The sequence below is a fragment of the Phlebotomus papatasi genome, chromosome 2 (assembly GCF_024763615.1).
Source record: "Phlebotomus papatasi isolate M1 chromosome 2, Ppap_2.1, whole genome shotgun sequence".
In the NCBI taxonomy this organism is placed as follows: Eukaryota; Metazoa; Arthropoda; class Insecta; order Diptera; family Psychodidae; genus Phlebotomus; species Phlebotomus papatasi.
Window position 1 is genome coordinate 68,912,194 of NC_077223.1, and position 27,092 is coordinate 68,939,285.

At 33.0% G+C, this 27,092-nt stretch overlaps 1 protein-coding gene across 2 annotated transcripts in view; it reads right to left on the reverse strand.

Annotated features, from left to right (window-relative positions):
* The window catches only part of LOC129804005 (poly(rC)-binding protein 3), a 341,188-nt gene that overhangs the window by 153,031 nt on the left and 161,065 nt on the right, over positions 1 to 27,092 (reverse strand). For both annotated transcript variants that reach the window (XM_055850948.1, XM_055850952.1), the window contains exon 3: positions 23,043 to 23,100. The gene's annotated coding sequence lies outside the window, so the exon portion shown is untranslated. The remainder of the gene's footprint in view (positions 1 to 23,042; positions 23,101 to 27,092) is intronic.

Sequence of the window (27,092 nt, forward strand, 5' to 3'; positions counted from 1 at the left end):
TTTACCGGCGAAACGTCATACAGGAAAATTCACTTCCATTTAAAGATTTCTAGATGGGACTGAGATCCAAAAGGATGAGTTGGTATAGAAAAACTGAGGGAGAAAGCCCCAGGATGCACACACAATATTAATCTTCAGGAAAGCTCTTACAGTTGCTACCCAGAACTTACAGTTCATGGGGAAATTTCTAAGAACAGTCCCTGTTCCTAATAACGGCTTTCACAAACTTGATAACCATATATCTTTATAAGGGGAAGTGGGTCACTTTTGAATTGGGGTACTTTTAAAATACACTGAGAGAAATCCGAAAAAGTTAAAATAACATTCCGGAAATGTTTATTTTATCCTGCAGTATTGATCCGAAATCGGTGTAAATATTATGCTTTTTAGGTGTTTTATGAGTTAAAGTTACCCTTTTTCATGTTAATTTTGTCCTTAAAAAGGTGTAAAATTAGCATTAAAAATGTTGATATATTTTTACATCTGAAAAGTGTTAAAGTTATGAGGAAAAAATTTTAATCGCACCCCCGTTTTTTCTCAGTGTAGGACTCTTTTACCTAACTTCCTTTAAAAAAGAGAAAAAGCTCTATTTAAAAGGACTCCACTCCCCGATACACTCAGTCCCGGGACCCGGGATCCCCGGGATTATGCATATTTTTGGGATCGAAAAAAAAGTGCGAAAGGGCTTTATGCGTCGAGAAAATTTGCATACTACGCAGGCGATTTCTTTTGAATGAATCGGCCGTAGAACGAATTTCGCGCGGAGTAAACGTAGTCAGAGCAAAAAGATTCAACTATTTAAAAAAAAGTTCATCAACAATATCAGTACTCTTTGGGCATAGTTCTGCAATATAATGTTTAAAATTTTTACCTTAATAAAAGAAATTAAAGTTTTTTACTGAAAAATTACACATAGTGTCGTCAAATTTCCCGCGTCACAAAATAGTATACATTCAGGCGTATTTCAAGAATGATTTCACACATTGACTCTCAAAAGTAGGCAAACCTGCATAATTGTATGTGCATAATGTCGTCAGGTGCATAATCCCGAAGTGCATAATGCCGGGACTGAGTGTAATAGTTCTCATTTTAATGGAATAATTACATATTTTTTATGATATTTCTGTTGCGTGAAGGTTTTACTTATTTATTTACAATAACAGTACGTGCTATTGAGATTAAATCTCTTGAAAACACAGAAAAAGTTAAAGCAATTGAAGAAATATTTAGCGTCCACCGCTGTCTTAGCGTTGGTGACCAACCTCCAGAGCCAAACGGTAGAAATGCTCTTTTGCAGGTTGTATAAACCGTCTGAACCAACCACGTTCATAAAGTTGAAATAGCTCCTTAGATATACATATAATTAACTTTTAGTTTCTTTCTGTAAAGAAATTCCAAATAATAAAGATTTATAGAATGTGTGGCCCATTCGACAATTTTTAACCTAATCGCGGTGGGTAGTTCACTCTAAAGTAAAGTACACTCTAAATCCACACATTTGGAGAAATTTACGTGAAAAATTACACTTTTGACAGAATTTTGAGGTTTGTCCCTACAGAATTGCAGACAATTTTATTTAAAAAGCAATTTTTGATGTAAATTGCTCTTAATGTGTAAAGGTCTTAAAGGAAGTTAAAAGATAGATAATGCCCTATACAAACTTACGGATTAAACCGAAAGATGGTTTAATCCGTCTCGTACGGGGATTCTAACCCGGGAACTTGCATCATAGGGCGAGTGCTCTATCACTGTGACCCATTGAGTGATTATAGAAATGTATTAGTAACGTAAATAAGGATTTGCAAGAGTAATTCTGGTGTTTTTCCTGAATCTAGGACGTAGGAGCTTTTTTTACCCTCCGTTCGGTCATGAGTCAAATTGAAGGTGGTTGCGAGGGCTATATACACAGGAAAAAATAAAAGGATAAAATTGACCCAAGTTTGATTCTTTTGCAAAGAATGGATCAAATTTCAAACTTTGAATTGACATTTATCATAATAGAACATGTTATGATCCATTCTTTGCAAAATGATCAAATTTGGATCAATTTGATCATTTTGTTTTTACCAGTGTGGGCCATGCCCTACTCCCAGAATCGTAACAATATTTTGACCAAGTTAAAAATGTTATTTATAACACAGCAAAAAGAGTGAAAAGCTTAATTAATTTTAAAATCTTAAACAAGTTCAATATCTGAAAATTAGTTTTTAAGACTCTTATACTCTCTTAAGAGAACAAATTTTATATCTTTTTTTGAGAATGTAGTATACCATAATTGCACCACTCTCTACTGAAATTAATACCATTTTATCCAAGTTAAATAATGAAACATGGATAAATAAACGATGCGATACCCTAATATTTCACCCAAAACTAAAGTAATTTCTGCATATTCCCCAGCATAAGCTTAGTTCTCTTAAAAATTATTGAAATAATAGCATTTCAAAGTGACATTGAAAAGAAACTTCAATATTGAAGCGAATATTGAAACCAATATTTCAATAATTGCCTACACACTGAACAAATTGACTTCAATATAAAAACTTCAATATTAAAAACACCAGTCTAGTCAGGTATTCACGGATCTTCTGGGATTTTCTTCCGTATTTTGTCAAGAACACCCAAAAATACCCAAGTTGGTCAGAAGATTTCTCCAGCTTCCTCCAGGAAATCCCAGATCTTCTGGGATTTTCTTGTATATTATGTCAAAAACACTTAAGATTGAAAACAAAAGCCAAATAGAATTAATAATTTGAATTCTCACAGACTTTCAGGATCATGCTTCGTATCATACCGTAGGAGAGTTTACCATTGCGAGCAAAAGGACTGGATGGCCACAACCACAAGCCTTCGTTCCCTCTGTAGGATTCCAATTCTTATCATAAAATTATACTTATATGAAGTGCTTTGGGCATAATGAACAGGAAAATCCCAGAAGATCCGGGATTTTCTGGAGGAAGCAGGAGAGATGTGTCTTGACTTGGATTTTGATCTTGGATGTGTTTTCATTCATGAACAAGGAAAATCCGGCAGTTCTGTGATGTTCTGAAGGAAAAAGATTCCTGACCATTAAAAAATATTGAAGGAAATATCAAATCAATTTGATATTTAGAATTTCTTTGAAATTTTTTAATAACATAATTTGGCCTAGTTTGTAGCCATTCAAAATAATGAAATAAAATATTGAATAAAATGTTCCATATTGAAACAAATATTTCAATATTTTCCTATACACTGGACAATTTTCTTCAATATTTAAAAGAAATATTTCAATAAATTATGTCTAATGTATAGTCAGCTTAAGATCCAAGTTTCAAGATGTCAAATATTTCCAAGATCAAGATGTGATTTTTTTGCAGGTATTACTCGGGGTATTTTAATTCGAATTGTATGAACCTCTTTGAAATATTAGGAAAAATTACGTCATAAAATCTTAAAATATTAATTAAAGAATGAGAAATTTTAAATTGTGTTTTGGATTTCAAGATTTTAAAACATTTGATTGATTTGACATTCATTCATTGGAATGTTCTTTAATCTTGGTCTAAGAATTGAAATAATGAAATTCAACTAAATTAAGACTAAATCATTATGAAATTAGGAACTAAATAATTTGAAGTTATCAAAATTGAGAATGTTAGTCAATAATGAGAGTTGGAAATGATTATACTTTGAGCAATTTCAAATTAAAGAAATATGTAGTAGACAATAAAATGTCTACTATAAAATAAATAAATATACTATATAATAAATAAATATACTATAAATAAAATTGCAATTGCAATTGCAATCCCTTCAAAGACAAGTACTTTTTTACTTATTTCAAAATTGGCTCTAGCGATTTCGATCATTTTCGGATACGTTTTGGAGGTAGTTCTCCAGTACGAGCCCTTTCAAATACGAGAAATATCCACTTCAGATACAATTTTATAATGGAAATTTATTTTTTATAATCTTGTCAGAAACCTAGTTTTCTTTATATTCACGAGAAGTTTGACTTAAAGGTTATTTAAAAAGCCTGTTTCTGTTTCTTTGCTAACTTAGAAAAGGTTACAGGAAAGGCAAACCGGAGATAATTAAACGTCTCTGTAGTCGACCGTTCCACGAGTCAATTAACTGTGAGTTCTTTTAGTCAATAGATGAAGTGATTATCAATTAGTGAATAATATAGCTAAAAGTTACGTCAGTGAATTTAAAGTTTCGTTGATTTTTTTTTTTTGAAAAATTCTTGATGAATGTTACACTAAGAGAAATCCGAAAAAGTTAAAATAACGTTCCGAAAATGTTAATTTTACCCTGCATTATTGATCCGAAATCGGTGTAAATATTATGCTTTTTAGGTGTATTATGGATTAAAGTTACCCATTTTCATGTTAATTTTACACTTAAAAAGGTTTAAAAATTTTAAAATGTTGATATATTTTTACACCTAAAAAGTGTTAAAGTCACGAAGAGAAAAAGTTAAACGCACCCTCTTTTTTCTCTGTGTATATTTTTTAAATACTTTAAACACTTTTCAAAAAATATTTAAATAATTTAAATACTTTTAAATGAAACTTGAAATTAGGTCCGCGATAAGATAGACTAAGATCTACTTTACAACTTTAGACAAATCTAGAATAAAATAATTAAATTAGAATATTTTTTATATACTGAGAAGAAAAAGAGGGTGCGATCAACTTTTTTTCCTCATAACTTTAACACTTTTTAGGTGTAAAAATATATCAATATTTTTTAATATTAATTTTACATCTTTTTAAGGATAAAATTAACAAGAAAAAGGGTAATTTTAACCCCTAATACACCTAAAAAGGGTAATATTTACACCGATTTCGGATCAATGCTGCGGGGTAAAATTAACATTTCCGGAATGCTATTTTAACTTTTCAGATTTTTCTCAGTGTATAAGCTTTTCCAAAATCTATTTTTAATTCTTTAATTTAGGAACCTTAACATTTAGTCATGTAAATTACAAGAATTGCTAATTTAGGTAATAAAGCGGCCATTTAACCATTTAAGGACAAGAGGGATTAAAAATATAGGGTCAGAAAAATTCAATCGTCCTTATTGGCTTCTACACACTAAAAAAATTAATGTACATATAGAAAATTTGCTTCAATATGAACAAAAATTTCTCTAGTGTGTAGAGCCCATAAAGGATAAAAAAAAGAAAATTACTGGAGATAAATCATTGGAAAATCATAAAACAAACAACGCTTCGTATTAAGCAGACGGAAATCATTTTGTAAATTACTCGATAATGCAAAAATGTTTGAAAGAAAATTAGTGAAAATTGAAACATATGTATCATTTATATAAAAAAACGTTTTAAAAATAAGTCTATAAATCTATTTTTCTTAGTTTTTAATATCTTAGCTGAAATACTCTACTAAAACTTGGTGCATTAAGGAGATTTATGAAGTCTATCTTTTTTAATTTCTTTCTTCTTGAAAGATATCAAATTTTCAATGCTTTTACTTCATAAATTTTGTCCCATATTCCTCTAAAATTTATACGGCTTTTGAGTTTCCATTTGTAAGAGATCCATAAAAGAAAACTAACTTTCATGTAAAACAACATTTTTTTTTGTATTTCAACGTTGGAAAAGTTTTTAATAAAAATTATTTAATTGCTATTCTGTTTCATTTAATTAATTAAAAAAAAACAAACATCATTGAATTTTTATAAACAGATTTTATGTCATCAAATGGAAGCTTTTTCTTGCTAAGTTTAAGGGCCTTTGGGAAAATTGTATGGGCGTGTACTGTTTTCTAGCATAGATGTGCTGAAAATTTATTTTGTGCGAGGGACAGAACGCCTTTGATGTTTCCACCCTGTAAATGTTAACACAGAGGGAGACTTTTTTCCATCCGAAAGTTTCTCTTTTGATAGACGTTTCAAAATGAAAGATAAAAAAGATATTAAAGTTTGATTCCAATGTGACAATATTGCAGAGAATTCTGGCTGTTTTTATTTACTTTTTTTTGCCACCCAACCCGCTCACATTGAAAGTCTGTGAAAGAAAAACTGATAAAAGGGGTGTAATAGATCGGAAAGTAGGTGGTAAGAATAAAAAAAAGGAAAACATCCCATCAAACAGCTCAAGAAAAAGAGGCGCGAATTGTGCGAAAAATATCCCTAGTCTTTTGTATGTGATTTCCGGTGACGAAAACTCTGGTATTGTTGTTTGCTTTTCTTGCCAGGGTTGAGAGAGAGGGGGGTGTCTAACATAATATTTCTTCCGCAATTTCATCCCTTGGTGTATATCTTTTTCTTGTTGCCACATCCTCGACGGAACTTCCAACGCGAGTGAAAGCGTGGTTGAGGGCGTTTTGTCGTCAAATCCACAATACTCAAGAGGAATATTCATATGCTTGGGAATTACAACAAAAGAAACTTTTCTTCCGTTTTGACTCGGATGCTGAGAGTCCTTGTCAAAAATGTCATGCACGCCTTAAATAACAACTGGATTGTCTGGTTGTTGCTTGATAAAAACGCGTCAACGATTTCGCGTCAGGGCACAAAAGGAGACATCACTGCGATGAAAGCTGTCTTCATCCTCTGGAACGCCTTTTTGGACGATGACAAGGAAAAAAGAATTCCGGATAAGGAGACAACTTGGAGATTGAGGATGGATTTCAATATTTGAGCAGTCAATAATGACTGTGTCTAAATGGCATTTCATACAGAAGCTCTTCCTTCTTTCAAATCGAGACTAAATATTTTGGTCCTTCGAGTCAAACATACTTCTCTATCTTTTCTTCTGTCTAAGACTGCAGCACACTTTCCTGCCATTCTCAATTAAAAACTGACTTCATACTGAAAAATTTACTCCCAAATACATCAATGTCAACTAAAATATTCAAATGGTAAAATTTTCTCAGAAGATAATCTACCCTACACCTTCCCCCATCTCCACAATTGCTTTTCCATAAAAGGATAACAAATAAAATGAAATTGAGAGGAGATTTGTAAAATAATAAAATATTGAAATGTATCCAGAAACAAAACAAGGAAACTTCCTAACTGAATATATATCATACATACATATTATTTGGGAAATAGAGGTGAACATTTTGAGGTTTGTGCCATTTTGAGAGTGGGCTGTCAAAACTTTTGGGAGATGTAACATCTAAATTTAAAATTTTCCCCTCCAAAAGGCAATATTTTGGCTTCACTGATGCGCACATCAAATATTCAAATGATTTCACATTTCACAACATACCCTCTGCGAATATTTCAATAACTTTCAATTATGCTGCTGGAATCAGCGACCTTAATCACTAAATAAATTTTATTGGGTAAATTTTGATGCAATAAACCTCACAGAACAGGAAATTTTCGAACAAATACCACACTAATTCACAATACAAGTTCATCGATGACCGAAATATGTGATATTGCAAACAAGAAATGTCACAGGATTGGTATTTATGTAATGCCAAACTTACGTTGATGCTTTTACATATTAAGATATAATATATATTTCAAAATAAAATATTACAAACAGTTGCATATAACATATGGGGAAAATTTAATGTTTCGCACACACTCTGGCTTCCAACACTTCATATTTTTCTCATATTTCTTTAATGAATCTGACATAATGACAATATATTTAATAGTTAGGCTGATGTCACGCATTTCCTGAAGAATTAAGTCAAATTTATTAAAAGAAATATGGTAAAAATATGTGTTCGAAGGCAATGTGTGTGCGAAGCCTCAAAGCCTTCCATTACATTATTTTATTCAGATTCTACACTGAGATAAATCCGAAAAAGTTAAAATGGCATTCTGGAAATGTTAATTTTACCCTGCAGTATTGATCCGAAATCGGTATAAATATTACCCTTTTTAGGTGTATTAGGGGTTAAAGTTACCCTTTCTCATGTTAATTTTACCCTTAAAAGATGTAAAATTAACATTAAGAAATGTTGATATATTTTTACACCTAAAAAGTGTTAAAGTTATGAGGAAAAATGTTAATCGCACCCTCTTTTTTTCTCAGTGTAGAGATTTTTTTATTGGCCGATTGTAAAGATTTTTTTTTTCAATTTGCTACCGTTCTAGAGGTATAATTTTAAAAAATTAACTACAAGTCTCGAAGTATTTTTTTACCATTTCTTGTACACTAAAAACCAGTCATGTTTGACTCAGAGTAGGGTTAATGTCCTAATTCAAAACCATTTCTAGACGCTTTAACTTTGACAGAAGATTCAACACATTAAGTTCATATTTTTTTTCTGAAGAGAATTACATAAATTTGCTCCTTGACTATTCTAGAATGTTACTGTTTAGTGAAAATTCTTTAGATATAATTTGAAAATTTTTTAAATACAAGAAAAATACGTGAGCGCAAAATGCTTCTATTGGAAACATATTAAGCCAAATGGAGACAAGGGAAAGTTTCTAATTGGAGACAAACAGTGTAAGTAAAACCGCGACGAAAGGCGTCAAAAACCTTGTTGAGTTGCTCCTGAGTGCAGGATTTGTTCTTATTCCTGATCTTTTCTCTTTTCTCATCTAAAACAATAAGAAAATCTTTCCAAAGAAAATCATATTTCCGGGGTTTCCTATTGAAGCATTTGCAGACACTTCAGAAAAACCCTTTTTGTTCACGAAATAGGTAATAATTTCATTAGAAAACTTGACGTACCGTTAATAATAAAAATTAGCACTTAATTTAACTAAAATTAGCCAGAAATATGACATAAATGTTAAACAAAACGAATAAACAACAGTCACCTCTTTGTGTTTTTCATTGGAAAACATGGTCGATGGATGAAAAATTCGATGGTGAAAAGGTACACTTTTAATTTTTCTGAGAAATTAGCAAATTAAAATTTGTGAATATGAATGGATTTTCGCATTAATTGGAGCAGAATTAACTAAATAATGAAACTGTGGTATAGAAAATATATAAATATAATAATTTAGCACTGTATTGATCATGAAAATAATGACGTTTCCATTTGGAGTAGCGAAAAATTTCCATTTGGAGCAGGTTTTGAATTAGCTTAACTTACCCTAATTTTTTGTCGATTGGGTGATGATCTCCACCCGCCCCCTCCCCTTCCTCCGCCCCCAACGAAATGAATATTATCTAGAGAAGTGTTTTTTTCCTTTTCCCGAGTTCTCCTACTCTCCCCTCCCAAAACTATCTTTTTTTCAAATTGTTGAAAATAAGAATGCGAATAAAAAGGCTCTAGAGCAGAGATGTGCAAGAACCGCTTGAAAACGAACAAACGTCAAATGAAACTTGTACGTAAATGGTCAAAACGCTACATTTGAGTGACCTTTTGAGTGATTCATGAAACAGTTTAAATCGGTGGTGAATCGGTAAACGGTAAATGTTGCGAAAGTGCGTTTGATGTACAGCACTTTAGTCACGAGTTCGAGCATTTCTCAAAGCGTAAAACGCTTTGCCACCGCTTTAGTCTATATGAAAGATATTTGAAGTATTGGTCTCATGAAAAAGGGTTCATGATAAGAAGTTAATTACATTTTTGCTGAGGTAAATAACGAATTATTTTTGAGTTTACATTATGTCTAACAACGAATTAAGACCTGTTCTCAAGTAATTCAGTATCAATAAAAGATAATAGGAATTAAATTTTTGAGCAAAGAGATCAATCCATGTCGATTTATTGCCAATGGGAATTATAGAATCTTGTAGCAAATTACAAAAGTCTGGTTAGACATATTCGTAAAAAGTGAAAATAAACTTTAAAGACTACAAAAAATAGACCTTAATTCATTTCCGAAAAAAGATTATTAAGGTCATGGAGCGTATGTGTAGGAAATATCCAATTGGATAGTTGCATAAACACATCCATCAAGTTGTAGGTCACTGAATTTCTTTCAGATCAAATTAATTTAATTGTAACAGTATAATCTTTTGCACTTTTTATTATTTTGGTGCATTTCACAAAAGTTTGAATGGAATAAAGACTACAGAAAAAATTATATAAGTGGCAACATTTTTCTCCGCGAGAGGACACTGTTTCCTCCCGCAAGTGGCGCTGACAACTGTTCTCAATTTTAAAGTCTCAAACTATTATTCAACAAATTCAGTTAAAATTGTTGAAAATTCACGAGTTTTTACGATTTATACCAAATTTTTAATCTATTTATAAACAAAATCCTTATTCTAAAAACTGTAATTCTAAAAATTTCTCACATACATTAAAGATTATTAAGTCTACTTAAACATCCCAAAATAGTAACTCGAGGCTTTACTGGACATACATAAATCCATCAAAGGACCCATGAAAATGTCCATGTTGCAGTACTAACTTTCCCATCAACTTATTTTCCTTCGTAAGCATAAAGTAAGAAACTTTGCCTTTACGGCCATTTATCACAGAAGTATTTCTTCTCTCTTCCAATGAACTTTGGGCACGAAGATTGTATTACTACTTTTGGCTGTGACACCATCAGAAAATCTGTATGGTTTGCTTCAGGAATATTTCTAATTAAACTACAATGACTATACTTATAACAAAATCGCTTTTATTGGGAATGATTGGGGATTAACAGAGTTTCGAGGGTGGTTTGAATTGTGTCAAGAGTCCATGGATATTGAATGCAAGGGTTTCACAATGGAATACCAGATGTGAATAGCAATTGAGGCAGTGAAGCTGAAGTTGGGGAATGCATTTAATCATTTGCATCCGGCATATGTTTGATTAATTGCTCGATTGTACTTATCAGATCACTTAAACACACCATCAGGTGAGTCTGGGGTTGAAGTCAGCAAAACTCCCCTTTTAAAGTCTTCAATACGAGGATACCCCGATGTCAAATATGTTTACACCTGATTACCTCAATTTAATGAGTCACGTGTGCATTCTACGTGTGCAAGACAGGATCATGATGGAATTGGTGACATTCCCACTGGGTGGGATTGTGTGATTTCAACTCTGGAGGCACCCCGCTTTTTGGATTAATATAAATGCAATAAATTTACCACACACATACGATACTCTCACAATCTCTTCATGAATATCAATGAAGGTTGCCTAAGCACGTATGCTAACAGTAAATTTATGTAGGAGTGAATTTTCCCTAGAGGGGAAAAGTATTCGCCAACATTCAACAGAAATCTCACTTTTCCACCCCCCAAAATCAACTAATTGTTCCCAAATCCAACTTCTTTCCAACTTAGTCTCTTTTTGACAACTCACATTCCTCACTAACTGGAGATAATCTTATCCTAAAATTGTCCTGACGATTTCTCAAAATCCACTAATATATTTTCCAAAATCTCTTTGTAGTATATTTGTGGAGAAACAAATCTATTTTGTCAGGTAATTTATTGTAGTAATTAAGATTTGGCGCAATCTTGGAAATACTAAGTAGATTTTGTATGAAAAAGGGGTGGCAAGGCGTACAAGGCTTTACGAACTGCTGGAAATCGTAATTTTTCGATTCACAACCGAATTAAATCGATTCATAAATCACTCAAAAGGTCCCTAAAAGGACCTGAGAAATAAAGAATAATGATCGGTTATGAACCGGTTCGTAACCGTTCGGAGGCTTGTCAAAAATTCCAAGACCTTTCCAAAAAGCCCAAACATGATATCATTCGGTTGAGAAATATACTCTGAAGAGCCTTTTGAACCGTTGACCTTGAAAAACTGTTATATGGAATAATTCGAATAACTCAACGGTTTTTTCGTATAACGGCGTAATGTCTGCATAAGTAATCTCCAAAACGTATCCAAAAAAGAAAAAAAAAACACACACACGACGTGTTTTTCAATAAACCCAATAAAACCTGGTTTTTGAGGGGAAGGACAGGGGTGGGGAAAAATGAGGGGCATGGTAATGATCCTATATTAGACTTATTGAGGTTCGTGCGAAGGTCCCAAATCTCTATCCCTAACCGTTTGGACTCTGTTTGGGCTTGGAAACGGGCGGACGGACAGACGCGCAAACGAAAAAACGGACAGACGCACAGAGGGGCAGACCGGCAAACAACATAATCATTTTTCAGAAAACGTCTGAAACGTTGAGAAAAATAGTATCCAGGGGATGGTGGTGGATATTTTGGAGGGTGAAAAAAATGAGAGATTATTACATACTTCTCTCTCTTTCGAGATGTAATACTTAATAGGGGAGAATGGGGCAAAAAGTCACAAATGGATAATTTCAAAATTCAATATCATCAAAGATAAAAAAAAAGATATCAACTTAAATTTTTTTCCACAGAAAGCCTCCGTTGACCTTCTTCAATATCGTAAGTTTCTTAGAATTCGAACAAGGAATTTAAAAAATTAAAAAATATTGAAATTTTTAGCCCTGTTTTTGAAATAATTTCCTTCAGATATCATTTTTTACCTATTTTATTTTCAAATTTGATGCACTGGTGAATATTTCCTAAATAATTTGGATTCTTTGAATACGAAGCCGCTATCTATTTTAGAATTTTACAAAGATTCTTATCTTCAAAAATTCCTTTTATTAAAAATGACCACTTGGGGTAAAAAGTAACAAAAGGTATGGAACAAAAAGTAAGAAAAACCGAAGCAATTTCTGATTTCTCACGGTGAAAAGAAACGTTATTATATAACCATGTCTCGTCGCTTGTTGTTTGTATTGGTCAAACGATTGCAGCCTTTGGTGTGTTTTTTTTTCTAAAATTAGCTTGAAAATAGCTTTTCTTATTCAAATAGAGAAAACGCTGTTTTATAAAGGTGTAGATGAACAAATTTCCTATGAAAATATGCTATCTAGGTATTTTTTAATTTTACGGAAGCCCGTTATAAAGCAAATCAAATTGTGATAATATCCCATGTCTGGTACTATTTGCCCCAGCATTTTTGAGCATGGTCACAAAATTACGTTTTAGAAAACAGCTCGATAAATGTATTTCCTTAGAAAATAGGAGCGGTAAATTTTCTATAAATCTGCGCTAATTAGAAATTTCTGGGGCACTCGGTTAGCTTGTAAAAAGATAAAATATCCTTTTTGTGACTTTTTGCCCCAGTCTCCCCTATTTTATACGCCATTACAAATAGTTTAAACCTACCCGGAATTCCAAGACCTTTCCATTGTATCTAGATTTGTTACAATCGGTTAAGATACAGTTTCTCTAGAGCTTTTTAACTTCTGAGCATGGAATACCGGTAAAAGAATTATTTTGAGATATTTTTGTATATAAACGGAATGTCTTCTGGGATAACAGTGTCAATATAACTCTACTATCCCCTATTAATGCTTATTGGGCGTTTTTTATAAAATGTTTAAATGGATCTTTCGGTCTATCAATGGATTATTGAAGTCAAAACACGGTAAAGACCTTTAAGAAATCTCCTCTATTTCCTCCTCTTACAACGTTTCGGAGATGGGTTGTCTCCTTCCTCAGGTATGGGTAGGTATGGGGAAGAGTTTGTCAAGGTACAATTAGCACTACACAATACATGCACTTGGATTTGGACTTTTTTCTGCACCAACAAATTCACCATAGGACGGCCTGACACAAATTTTGTGTCAGGCCGTCCTATGGTGAATTTGTTGGTGCAGAAAAAAGTCCAAATCCAAGTGCATGTATTGTGTAGTGCTAATTGTACCTTGACAAACTCTTCCCCATACCTACCCATACCTGAGGAAGGAGACAACCCATCTCCGAAACGTTGTAAGAGGAGGAAATAGAGGAGATTTCTTAAAGGTCTTTACCGTGTTTTGACTTTTATAAAATGCTTCAGAAAAAACTGCTGAATTGGTGTGTGTGAATTTTAGTGATTTCTAATATGTTGTCGTTAAATAAATCCTTAACACATCTTATTCCTCAGCTTATTCAACAGTGGAGGAGGACGGATTTTCTGTCCATTTCGTGGATGGCTTGGAATGTTGGTTTGATTTTTGTCAGTTGCCAAAAAGAAACAAGCAAAAAATACAGAAAGTGCAAAAAGGGAATTGATTTTGGAATTTTCAAACCAAACTCCAACACAGAGTTAGGAAATACCATTTGGAATCTGTCGATTTCAGTGTTGCCATCGAAAGCTACTCCACCACTTTCACCCCTGCACTCATTCCTGAATTTTTGTGTGCTTTTTCCCATGAACTGGCACATGTCGAGTCTTGTACGTGGTACCCTTCATCCCCCGCAGTCGATTTTCCATGTGGAGTGTGCCGGATAGGGCCAAATGCCAATGGTCTAGGTGGGTTAGTAACAAGGCAGTATATGGAAAAAAAAAACAAGAGAACGAGTGGATGAACAGGCAGAACAATTGGGACAAAAAGTGCCTTCAATTGGTGTAGCAGTGTCCCAAAATCAATTGATTCCTCGTGACTTCTGCTTGCAATTTATCCTGATGATGTGATTTTCAATTGATCCACTCTGCAAAGGAATATAATTGGTCATTGACCATCCCAGCTGGATGTATTTGCACTTGTCCGGTGAAAATCACAACAAAATGTTAGACCGATAGAGCGGAAATTGTTTACACTGGGCAAATATGCCAAGTATTTGAGTAGCAAACTAACTGAGAGAGACCAGGGGGGAGGTGGTGAATTGATGTTTGGTTCACCCATGAATCACGGATACGATTGCCGAGAGCCATGCAATTTGCCAAGAAATGGGACATTAATGAATCGTCCGGCAAGATTTGTTAGAAATTGCAACATATGAAATGATACTTCATGCGATATTCGATTTGAGAAGTTTCTTTTAAAACCATTTCATCTAAGCAAATTGCTCTGTTGATATGAAAAGGATTCTCACAGAAGAAGGTTAATACACAAAGCTCTGGCATCACAGTTTTAAACTTTTTAGGTGCAAAGCTCTTTTACTAAAAAAAATCGTTCCAATACATGAAATGATTGTTTAGACAGAAACAAGTGATAGGCTTAAATCAGTACAGCGGGTAAGATTTTTAATGAAAGCCAAATAAGAACTCTTAAACTTTCGCTTTAGCAATTTAAAGCGAAATTTTTTAGATTCGTACTGACGAAAAATTACATAAAATTTAGATATGAATTTTCTTAAAAATTTTACCAATGGATTTGACCTACTTAGCTTACTTAGAAGTTGACATTTTTGAGGTTAGGTTTAGGGCATCACTTAATACCATGATTTATTAAAATTTCAGCACTTGAAAATTGCAAAAAAGAAAAATAAAACGGTAAAATTAAGAATTAATGACAAACTGAGTTTTGTACTCTGATACTACACTGAGAAAAAAAAGAGGCTGCCATTAACTTTTTTTCGTCATAACTTTAACACTTTTTAGGTGTAAAATTATATCAACATTTTTTAATGTTAATTTTACATCTTTTAATGGTAAAATCAACGTGAAATAAGGGTAACTTTAGTCCATAATACACCTCAAAAAGGTAATATTTACACCGTTTTCGGATCAATAGTGCAGGGTAAAATTGACATTTCTGGAATGTTATTTTGACTTTTTCGGTTTTCTCTCACTCACTCAGTGTAGTAATAATTAAGTTATTATGTAACTCTAGTGTACTTTGAAGACAATTTATTTGATTTATTTTATTAAGATTGAAAAAAGTTGACCGTGAAGAGTGCTTTGGAAAGCTATAGTACACATTTTGTGGGATCCCGCTCAAAATTCCGAAAGCTAAAGCCGCGAAAAGGCCAAAATTCAGAGCGTCTAAATCCTGAAAAGTCCAAATTCGAAAGTCAAAATCTTCTATCGATCGAATTGTCGAATTACAAAAATTTTGTATGCTTCAAAATCTTGAAAGGCTAAAATCTCGAATGAGTAAAAATTCCAATCCCGAATGGGTTGAAATCCTACAAAATCCAAAATCCAGAAAAGCCATAACCTAAAAAACCGAAGACCCAAAAAGGCCAAAATTCGGAACATCTAAATCCTGAAAAAGCCCGAATTACGAAAGTCAAAATCCTCAATTGATCGAATTCGTGAATATTCAAAATCTAGAATGGGTCAAAATCTTTAAAATCTTGAAAATCCCGAATGGGTCAAAATTCCAAAAGACCAAAATCCCAAAAACGCCCTCCAGAAAAGCTAAAATCGCGGAAAGCTAAAATCCCGGACGCTAAAATCTCCAAATGCCAAAATCCAGAATGGGACTAAAATCTCGAAAGCCAAAATCCCGAATTCTCAAGCCTAGCTAGTCCCAGGATTGCAGCCACGCTTCCTGGAAGCAATGGGAAATTTTCTGTATTTTGGAAAACATTCCACACATTATCTTCCGTATAATTTCGTCCTTTTCGAGATTTTGGTTATTCAAAATTTTGGCTTCCAAAAACTCAAAATGATATTGTGTTGAACAATCCCAAAGGGAAATTAAGGTTGTTAGCTGAGACCACAAGAATCTCTTGAGAGATCTTGTGCTAAACCTCTTACTTTGGGTATGAAAAAATTCTTAGCACATTGCCGTGATTGCTTACTTTGGATCAAAACTAAAAAATCAAAAATGAAGCAAAATTGCATGAAATTGAGTTTGAAGTAATCCTTTAGCCACTGTATTCAAAAGACTGACACAAGGGAGCTTTAATCGAAAAGATGGTCACTCGATTATAGCAGATGTACTGAAATGATGACCTAAAATCTGAAATGATGGTCTAAAGTACACTCCTGCTAATTCGACTATTTTAAGATCGGTCTACTTTTAAATTCGGGCAGCAGTTAGGTTTGAAAAAAGTTTGTTGTCATTTATCAAGTTTGATTATTATTCTCAAATTAAGCAAATGTACTCAAATTTGCCATGGTTTGTCTTAGTTTTGATATGACTTTGCATTATTAAGGGATTTTCATGAAATTTGAACTCAATACGTGTATGCAGATGAATAAAAAATCGTTATATTTCGAAAAGTTTGTCGCCCGAATTTCTCTCTAATTCGGGTGACATTTTGGTCCCAAATGCCCGAATTTGAGAGAGTCTACTGTATTTTGGTCAATTTTTGAAAGACTACTTTTTGAACAGGATAAAAATTTGAATAATCATTGAAAACGGTTTATTGAACCTTTATCGGCTTTCTCTCGATAAATAAAATCACATTTTACTCAGCTTACGGACTTATTATATATGACCTGTTATAATAAAAATAAAGCATGAACTACCTTTTCATAAATCTTCAAATAATCCGTCTTTTTCTTAGTTTCTTACTGATCAAAAATTTAATTTTGACTTAGATCCTTCTCCTTCTTCCTAAACATCTTAGTTTTTGTATACTTAAATCAAAAATAGAAAATTATTTTTTTTCCAAATTAAAAAACTTTATTTTAGAATACGCATTAGATTTAGAAGATTGTTTTGAAGATTTTGTTTTTTTTTATTATCTCAAAATAAAGAGAAAGAGAGCTTTATTAAATTTTAATAATTCATTTTTATTTAAAGAAAGGTTTGTGAAAAAAATTTTACTTGTGCCCCACTATCCTCTAACTCTACCTTGATTGAAAGTTTTCCTATACTTTTACTGCAACTTTTAATGCACTATCATATCTTCTCCTATCTTTAACTCAACTTAATTGAATATGATTGAATTTTCAATTATGACAGCAAAACTTTTACATATAAGCGCATCATTTCAGCAATTGTGTCTGGGGAAAATCATTGTTGAACATCACTCAAATGGAAATTCGATTAGAAAACTCTTTATGTTGGAAAATTTTCTATATCACAATTGTCACACTATGTTTGGTTGAAATGGGTGAAAATGGAACTTGAAATGACTGAGACTCAAATTTAAACTGCATTAAATGCAAAGTTTGCAAATTGGGCATTAAATAAATTTTCACATTGTTGCATCTCAATTATTGCCACAAATTCATTATCTGTCTCTGATTTTCAGTTGATAGAGTCACAGATAAATGCTTTTTCCATGCTCTGACATTAGCAGAAAAATGTGAATGATGTGGAGGGTAAGAGTTTATTAAAAATTCAAGTACTCCTCGTCCTATATCTCGCACTTTTTGAATAATTCATATAAGAGTTAATGTTATTTCTCATGAGAGATGCTTTCTCATCCTATAAAACAATCTTCGCAAATTGAGGATTTATGTGGCTTTCATTGTGATATATCTCTCAGAATATGATTGTGTGAGAGATTTACAAAGAAGTCTTCCTCTTTGCTCATCAATTTTCCCATCTTCTTGCCTTTTTTCGCCACAAACGAAAGGCAGAAACAATTATTTAATTGCCTTGCAAATGCCCCACTTAAATAAATAGAATTTTATTACAGGGCAAAATTAGAGATTTTCCCTGGGACCATCCGAAGGACACAAAAATTCAATCGCTTATTTGATTTATTTTATCTTCATTCTCGTGAAAAAAAAATATTTGCAGAAATTTAGCATATTTCTCCAGGAATATTCTGAGACAAGGTACAGAAAGAAACTTTAGTATTTGAAGAGAAAATATTTATAACAAGGAAATTTTTCTGAGAAATATGTTCTAAAAAATTTTTAAATTGCAATTAAATTTGCATAAAATACGAAGTATACAAAAGAAGACAAATAAAAGTTTCTCATCATTTTCTATATAAATAGTTCAATAAAGACTGCAAGAGAGAATATTTTTGATGTTCAATTTCTCTAAAATTGCTTAGGATTTCTTCCAAGTCACGTTCACTTTGAAGATGGCATTATACAGTACGACTCCAACTCTAATAGTATCTGCCAACTCTTACTATTTTTTAACCACAATAACAGCATTGAGAATTTTGTAAAATATTAGGGTAATTGTGAAGCTTTTAAGCAATGTTTTTAAAGAGTTAACGTAGGTAATGAATTTTATAAAAAGAATATCACCTGAAAGAGCATTTTTTAAATATTTTTTTCAACATAATATAAAGAGACGCAAAGCGCTATAGCTTTGCGGATTGCACGAACTAACAAGAAAGAGCTGTCCGTGTATTATCTTTTCGCACGCTTTTTGAGTGCATAGCGATATATGTACTACCGATGCGATATTATATCATACCGATTACTACCTATCAAATTGCTTCTTAAACTTAACAAACCATTCCGATAGAAAAAATTGATTAAAAAAACCATATTATAGATTATTTTGGCATGATGGGTAACAAGACTATAGACAAATAAAACAGTAAACCCGAGAAAGGCGTATCATATACGGGTACCCACTCGATAAAGTCCGATGTATCCGGATTGAAAATTTCAAGATGTGGTTTAATATAGTATTAAATCTACAAAAATTCAATATCAAAATGTTTTTCGAACACAGGAGTCTGTCTAACGCCCTCTACACACTAGAGAAATTTATGTCCATATTGATGAATTTTTCCTACATAAGCGTAAGAAATTTGCTTCAATACGGACATAAATTTCACTAGTCTGTAGAAGTCATAAGAACAAAATATTCATTCACTCCAAGACATATTCGAAAATGAAAAATATCTACACTAAGGAAAAACCTAAAATGTTAGAACAACCATATGACATAGTTGAATTAATTCTACGAATATCGATGTAATTGATAATCTTTTTCGTTGTAAAATTTTAGTAAATAGAGTTTCGATGTAAAATTTCATCTCAACTGAAGTGTTTTCGCTTTAAGAATATATTTCAGTTAAGAAGATTTCCGTGTGACAAAGTTCATGTGGAACATCAACTAGAAATACGCCTAACAGTGTTCCATGAAGATATGTGCGTGCATCATACGTGATATTTCGCTCGAAACATAGGGAACTTGAGTTCAAGAAAATATTAATAAAGAAAATTATAAAATAAAAAAAAGATAAAATTGCAAAACATATTCATTTTGGGATTTGAAAGAGTAATTTTAACTCTAAAAAAGATTTTTTTAAATTTTTGAAATGAGTTATTTTAACTCTTAAAACGAGTTATTTTCAGTTTTAAAAGAGCTATTTATACTCTTTTGTCATGTAAATTTTAGGAAGAAAAAGTTAAAACAACTCTTCCGAATATTAGGGGAAAGTGGTCTGCCTTTGAAGGAAAATTGATGTTTAAAATTTGAGATTTTTTTCAGAGTAAACTACAACATGAGTTTTACTTCGCAATACACCAAAAAATTCTCTTGTTCATTAAGCTTCTATGCTTACCCCATTCAGGACTCGCAAGTCCTCAGTTTTTCCTGATGAGGAACTTGAAAATGTGATGTCGATATACTCAAAGGCAGCCTGCATGATCTGCCTTTGAATGTAGTTGAGGCAGCCTTTGAATCTTAATTTTTCACTGAGAATATTAGGGCTGTAACATTAAACGGCCCATAATTGATTAGCATGAACCCTAATGCAGTCAATAAAACCACCACTGTAGTCAAAAGTCATTATACAACAACATTTTTTACATTTTCCTGAAGCACTGTTTTTCACTTGAAAATTTATAAGAAAACACCATTGAAGTTGACAATTGTCAGTTTGAAACTAATAGCTAATCTAATCTGATAGCTATCTAATAGTTAATAGAAAAGAATTTATGCTTTAATTTAAAGAAAAATGAAAAAAAAAATACAATATTCAAAGGCTGCCGCATTGAAAGGCAGACCACTTTCTTACACCTAAATAGAAGTAAAATCAACTCTAAAATATAGTTAATAAAAAATCACAACGAAAAAGGGTTAATTCAACATCGAATCGAGTAAGTTTTACTCGATTATTTTTCTGAGTGTAGGAATCGTTTTCGAAATAAACCAATGTGGGTGGTGGGGAAGTCGATATCTCTTACAGCTCGGCCTCGAGCCGTGTCACAAGTTGAAATAAAATGGATTAAATATCTTCTCTCTTTTTAAGTTCCAGGCAGTAAAATGTTGAGTTCTAGCTCTTATGCATACAAAAACACAACATTTATATTATGCTTCACGAAATTTTCATTTGAAAATGAAAAAAAATCAACCTTTGAGACGTGTTTTTCAGAGACATTTTTCGAAAAAAACTTACTTTTCGGTAGTAACGTTTACTCAAAGTAAACTCATCTAAAATCAAATAAACTTTCCTGTTAGCAGACGAGTTGAACTCGTACTTTAATTAAAATCTTTGAATGTTAAAATTAGATTTTCACGTCTAGATTAATAGGCATAAATTATTTGCAAAAATTAGTTTAGGTAATTTTTACGGAAGTCAATTAACATTATTTCCAGATATTGTAAAAATATTTTACAATCTAGTATTTGATGAATTAATATAATAAACATGGATTGAATTTGCAATGAATACCCAAGTGGCATCGCATTATAGAAGTCATGTACGTTAAGTCATGAAGACGTCATTTGAACGTCTTTAACTTTAATGCCATGTCATTAGTCGAATGACTGCAATATTACTGGTTTAAAAGCAATATAAATCAATGTAAATTTAGTGCCGAAGTGCCGACGTCACGATGACCGTTTTATTATGACGTGCTTCACGACTATCAAATTAGTCGTCAAAAGAGAGTCTATTGAATATTCTGATGTCTACCGACAAAATTAGACTATTTTCTCTTGATCAAAATGTTATAGAAGTTTTTTTTTAACCAAATCTTGATAAGAGCATTCTATATAATTGTCTTAATTTCATTCGTTAATATTTTTGGATGGAAACGAAAGAGACATTAATAGAAAAGGCTTTCAGGCTTCGCACAAACTTTGGCTTGAAACATTTCATATTTTTTCCATGTTCCTTTAATGACTGTAACCTATCTTTGGAAATATTTATTTTAATAGCTAATTTTAAGCCAGTAGTTTCCTAAAAAAAATAGGTCAAATTCATTTAAGGAATATGGGAAAAATAAAAAGTGTTCGATACCAGAGTGTGTGCCAAGCCTAAAAGCCTTCTCCATAAAGTTCATTATTTTCATAACTAGCCACCGTTTTCTCAATATTCCGCTCTATAGAGCTGTAGGGTAAGTGTGCCACATTCCGGCCAGCTTGCAATTTCGGCCACCTTTTTTGTTCCTCGAATTTCCATGAATTTTTAGTTTTTACATTCTTTAGAGATTATACAATGCAAAAGAATAACAAAAAATGTAGCTTTGACAAACGAGATGACGCGAAAAAGGCATTGGAAGAATTCCTAAATGGCAAGGAACTATGGCCGAAATAGGGCACCAAAGCTGTGTCTACATTTTTATTCATTTTAAAATGTATTAAGAGTGATTTTAGAGTAAATAAAGACGATAAACTGTCTACATGGTTCTAAGCAACACTCATTAAGTAGAAGGAATAAAAAAAAATCAATTTTTATTTAAGATATTATATTTCAAACTTGAGACTTTGGCGCGTGCATGCAACTATGCCGAAATTTGGCACACTTACCCTATGACTATTTCATATTGAAAAAATCGGTGAAAAAATTGAAAGAAATAAATAGTGGAGAATTTACGGACTGCCACTAAAAACCTTTTTCTCTACATAAGGACACTATTTCTCCCGCGAGTGGCGCTGGAAACTGTTCTCAATTTTAAATCCTTAAGATTTTATTCAAAAATTTCTTATTGAATGAGTTTCTTTTCTAAATAAGGCCTTAAAAAAATTTTACTAAAGAAATAAATTTGATTATTTAAAATTGCAATTGTCCTGATCCTTGAGCTTCCGAAGTTTCACTACAACTTAGTTTCTTTGATACATTTTTGCAGAAATTTTTGTTTATAACAATCTAAGATATTAAATTCAAGATTGGAAAGAAGAAAAAGGGGATAAGATAGAAAGTGAGTGGAGAGTTGGCAGGAAAATATCATTTAGATGAAACCGAGTGGAGTGAATGTAAGCTATATATTTGCTGGGGTGATATGAGAATGAAAACGATAGTGAAATGTGACATTGAGTTATGGTTATTGCATTTGCCTTTTCCCTTCCATTCCCTTCCACTTTCCATGAGCCAGAAAAAAAAGTAGCATAACTGCTGTCTGAGCTATGAAATGTGTGATTATGGTCTGGTAAGAATTGATTTCTGCTTTTGATGAGAGCGACTTTGGTGAAGACGACAGATTGGATTGAAGAAGATCCCAACATGTAATATTGAAGTGTCTGAGCGGAAAAAATAAAACCCCACCGAGGATGCAATCCAGACAGGCAATTTCCCGTCACCTCAATTCGGGGGAAAACACAAGCAAATACGGAAATTTCGGTTGAGGAACAGTACTCACCAGTGGTCTCGAAAGTACACACAAGGGTGGTTCACCAAGTTGATTCAATGTCCGTAATCTGCAATATAACAAATAATTGATAATTAATGGAAACCACATGTAGTGTATTTAACCAATTAATGTACATATATGCAATATATGTTAGAAATATTAGCTACTGATTGCGTTTACAGATTCCTCCCTCTGGGGACAGTATCATTAAAGAGCATCACCATTGCCAAATTTAATATCGCAGTCACAGAATGGAGCTCAGCATGTGAATTATAACAGTTTCCCTAGTACATTGAATATCCCAGGATGGGCTGCGAGTCGCGGAAATTGAGAAAATATGAGCCATATTATGCCCATTTGCGAATTATTGTACAATGAGTTTGTTTGTGAATTTTCTACAGTAGAAAATTGTATCCGATATCGAATTTCTTAAGTTAAATACGAAGTCTTCTGATTTTTGATTTAAAAAAAAACCATAATAATTGTGGCACAACGTTCCATAGAGAAGCTTAGGCCTTCTCGCAAGGGGAGTTCGGAACATCCTATTATTTTTTTTTATAAAGGGATGGGGTTGTCAATCCCATGCCCCGTGGAATCAAATGCAGTGAAACTCACTGGTTGCAATTCGATTACCTTAAATACCAGAAAAATTCCTGGTGACCTAAAGGGGAGCATGAAGACTAAGCTACTGCTGTATAGGACTATGATCCTGCCAGTCCTCACGTATTCGTCTGAGACGTGGGTCCTCAGCAAACAGAATTGCGAACTCTTGTTCGCGTTTGAGAGGAGGATCTCACGACGGATTTTTGGCCCCATATGTGAGGAGGGATGATTCCGGAGCCTATACATCCATGAGGTGTATGAGCGCTACTGAGAGGTAAGTGTCGTCAAGCAAATACGCCTCAATAGGCTCCGGTGGGCTGGTCATCTGGTTTGTAAGGATAAGGACGACCCAGCCTGGAAAGTCTTAAGATGCTGACTTTATGCTTCGGGAAAAGAGGCCGACCCAGTCTACGATAGACCAACGGCCTGGGCTAGGACGCCAGCTCATAAGGCGTGCGGAATTGGAGAACAGTGGCGTGTAACAGGCTCTAGTGGCGACGGGTCCTGAGCCAGGCCAAGACCAGTAATTGGTTGTAGCGCCGGATAAGTAAGTAAGTAAGTATGACCTAAAAGGGATCCGAACCCGGGACACTTGTATCATAGAGCGAGTCATTAAAGCGAATCATAATTAATGATATCGGAGGCTGGGATAGTTTTACACACTGTGGTTTTAGGCAGATGATTTTTTGAAGATTCATTTGGTATACGAAATGAACCATTTCAAAACTAAGTCACTTTTCGAACCACACGTTGACACTTTGACAATAAACTTATATAAATTGAGCTTGTTGTCAAAGTAATAAAATTTTATTCATTCTTCTGACGATAGTAAACTGGTTTTGATTTTCGAATTAAATATCGTATTCCCATTCTTTATTATACCTTATTTGTCTAGTTCTTTAGAGTTCGAAATCCTAATTTACTTCCGTGACATTATTCGTGTAAAAAATAAGCCTATGATACGTCGTAATGTAATTTATCAGCATCTTTCGTATCTTTCTATGTAACGATTATGGTCTCCAACAGCGAGGGTGAATTTATCACTTGCGCCGTAAATACAAAACACCTTTCTCGAATGGGAGAAGAAAGTTTGAGTGTCTTTTACATTGTGCTTAATCGTGAAAAGGTGAATTGATGTGAATATAGTCATTGATTAAAATGTATCCCTGGTGAGTAATTAAATCAGCTGAATGAATTATAGGTTTGACTCTATCGGCACTTTGAGATATAGCCATGGAAATGACAATCATTGCTTTCGTAATTATTTCCGGAACATACTTGTCGTACTCTGGTCCAAGCACTTTGCTTGTGCCAGTACCGCATTTCACGAGCTCAAAACCACAACATTATTTTAAGCACAAAACAGCCAAAGTTCCTCTCTTGCTATGCTTAAAGCTCACTCGGGAGTATGTTTTGTGCGGTAGTGGTTCAATTTGGCTTCGTATTTTTTTTTCTTGGTTAGAGGAAAATGTTGTGTAAAATTATTTTAAAGAGCTCCCCGATGATTTTGCAAATCCAAGAAAATGAGCAATTTCTCCCAATGTGATTTCTCTTTTATCCCCTCATTATACTTAGATCCACTAGAAAAACCATGCAATTTGCATAATTACTTCTTTCACATGGAAAACACTTCAGAGGACAGAAAATGGATGGGGAATATAAAGCCAAAAAGAAATCTATCTTCATTTTGAATGCAAAAATTCTGGGAAGGAAATGAGAATGAAAATTGCTAACTTTGACTATATTTTGCTATATAATAGTAAAAATTTCACCCAACAGAATGCTGATCATAGAAGAGGACCATAAAAGATGATAGAGCCCAGGGAGGAGGAAAAAGTCAGTGTATCAGAGAGTAAAAATATTGTAAAACTTTGTCGTTCTGAGTGATATTCTTCCCCTTATTCACGGACCAAGAAAAAAAGAACCCCTTTTACCGAGAAACTTTCCTCTCAATCCTATCTCATTAAGTATTTTGTTGGACACCAGAAAAGCTGCCATTTCACCTTTCGTACCTCTTATCGCCAGTCATGGGAATCTTCATGATCTTTAAGAGGTTGAAACACGACAAAGAGGAGTTTAATTACCTTTTAAAATTCACTGTTACACCCCTCATTGTCAGCCAAGGTGTACAGGTTTTTGGGTCAATTCTTCTTGCATGAGAAGCTATGGTAATGGGATGGAATCTCTCTTAGCATTCCTTCTTAGTGCGTTTTATGGGTGTACACATAATTTTCATCTCTCTACAATTTGACTCAGAACGTGCTTACTGAGAATATTGTCGCAGTGAAAGCTCTGGAAGAAGTGCATAGGAACTTTCATAAATCTAATACTCTTGAAAATATGTTGTCCCAGACGGAGTTAATCTAAGATCTTTTCTAGAGATGTGGATAAATATCAGATAAAAGATAGTAGATGAAAAGTCTTATTTTTTTAAAAAACTTTTTTAAAGAAAGCTTTGCAAAGCTTTCATAATATCAGTATTTGAGTTATGCAAATTAAGGATAACACGAGCTCGGTCGTTTTATATTTTTAGAAGATTACATAGTCTCAACTGGCTCTTTAAATAATGTATTTCAAGCAATTCCAATATCTTTTCTAATCCAATTAAATAAATTACCTAAGAATCAATTGAAACTGTCTGTAAGTAATTCAATATCTGTAACGCAATTTGGTCCGATTGAAAACTTTGAAAAAACTCACCCAAAAATCAAAATAGCAAAAAAAATCATAATAAGAAATTCGTTGAAATAACAAAAAAACTGAGAAATACGTTTTAAAACTTAATTTCAAAAATACGAACTTGCAGAAAGTTACACACAAATGACTAAAACACTTAAGATTAGGAATTTTAGAAAATCAATAGACATACATATTTATTTAAAAGTCGAAATGTAAATTTAATAAACAGGTATTTTAATGATCACTTTGCATGAACGGAAATAAAAGTTATCCAATTAATTCTTCCAATCTTTGTTTTTTTTTTGATAGATCGAGTTGAAACTTTTATTTTAAAAGTTTGGTCATGAAATTTATGATTTTCAAGCTATTTTAAGTATAATTTTGTTGTTTTTTTAAATTAAATTTTAATATATTTAAATTTGAAGAATGAAAATATTTTCACGCAGTCTGAAATCAAGTTCTTACGTTACCGTAAATATGGCTGTTTTTAGCTTTAGTGGCTTGTTCGCCTATTTTTTGTGCTTTTTATAAGCTTTTCTTTAGTTCAAGTTCAAGCACTAAGGGAAGGTTTTCACTGATCCGATCTACAATGTCCGGCCGGTGAAAATCATTTGTGCTAGAATTAAAGAAAAGCTAAGGAATAACAGAAGGACAGAGTCATTTCCGGAGGCTAAAGTCACCCACACGTATGGTATATAATTTTAAAAAGTAATTTGTGGCCAGTTTACTGATTAGCTGTATCTTAAAATAATTGAAAGATTTAGCTATTTACTCAAA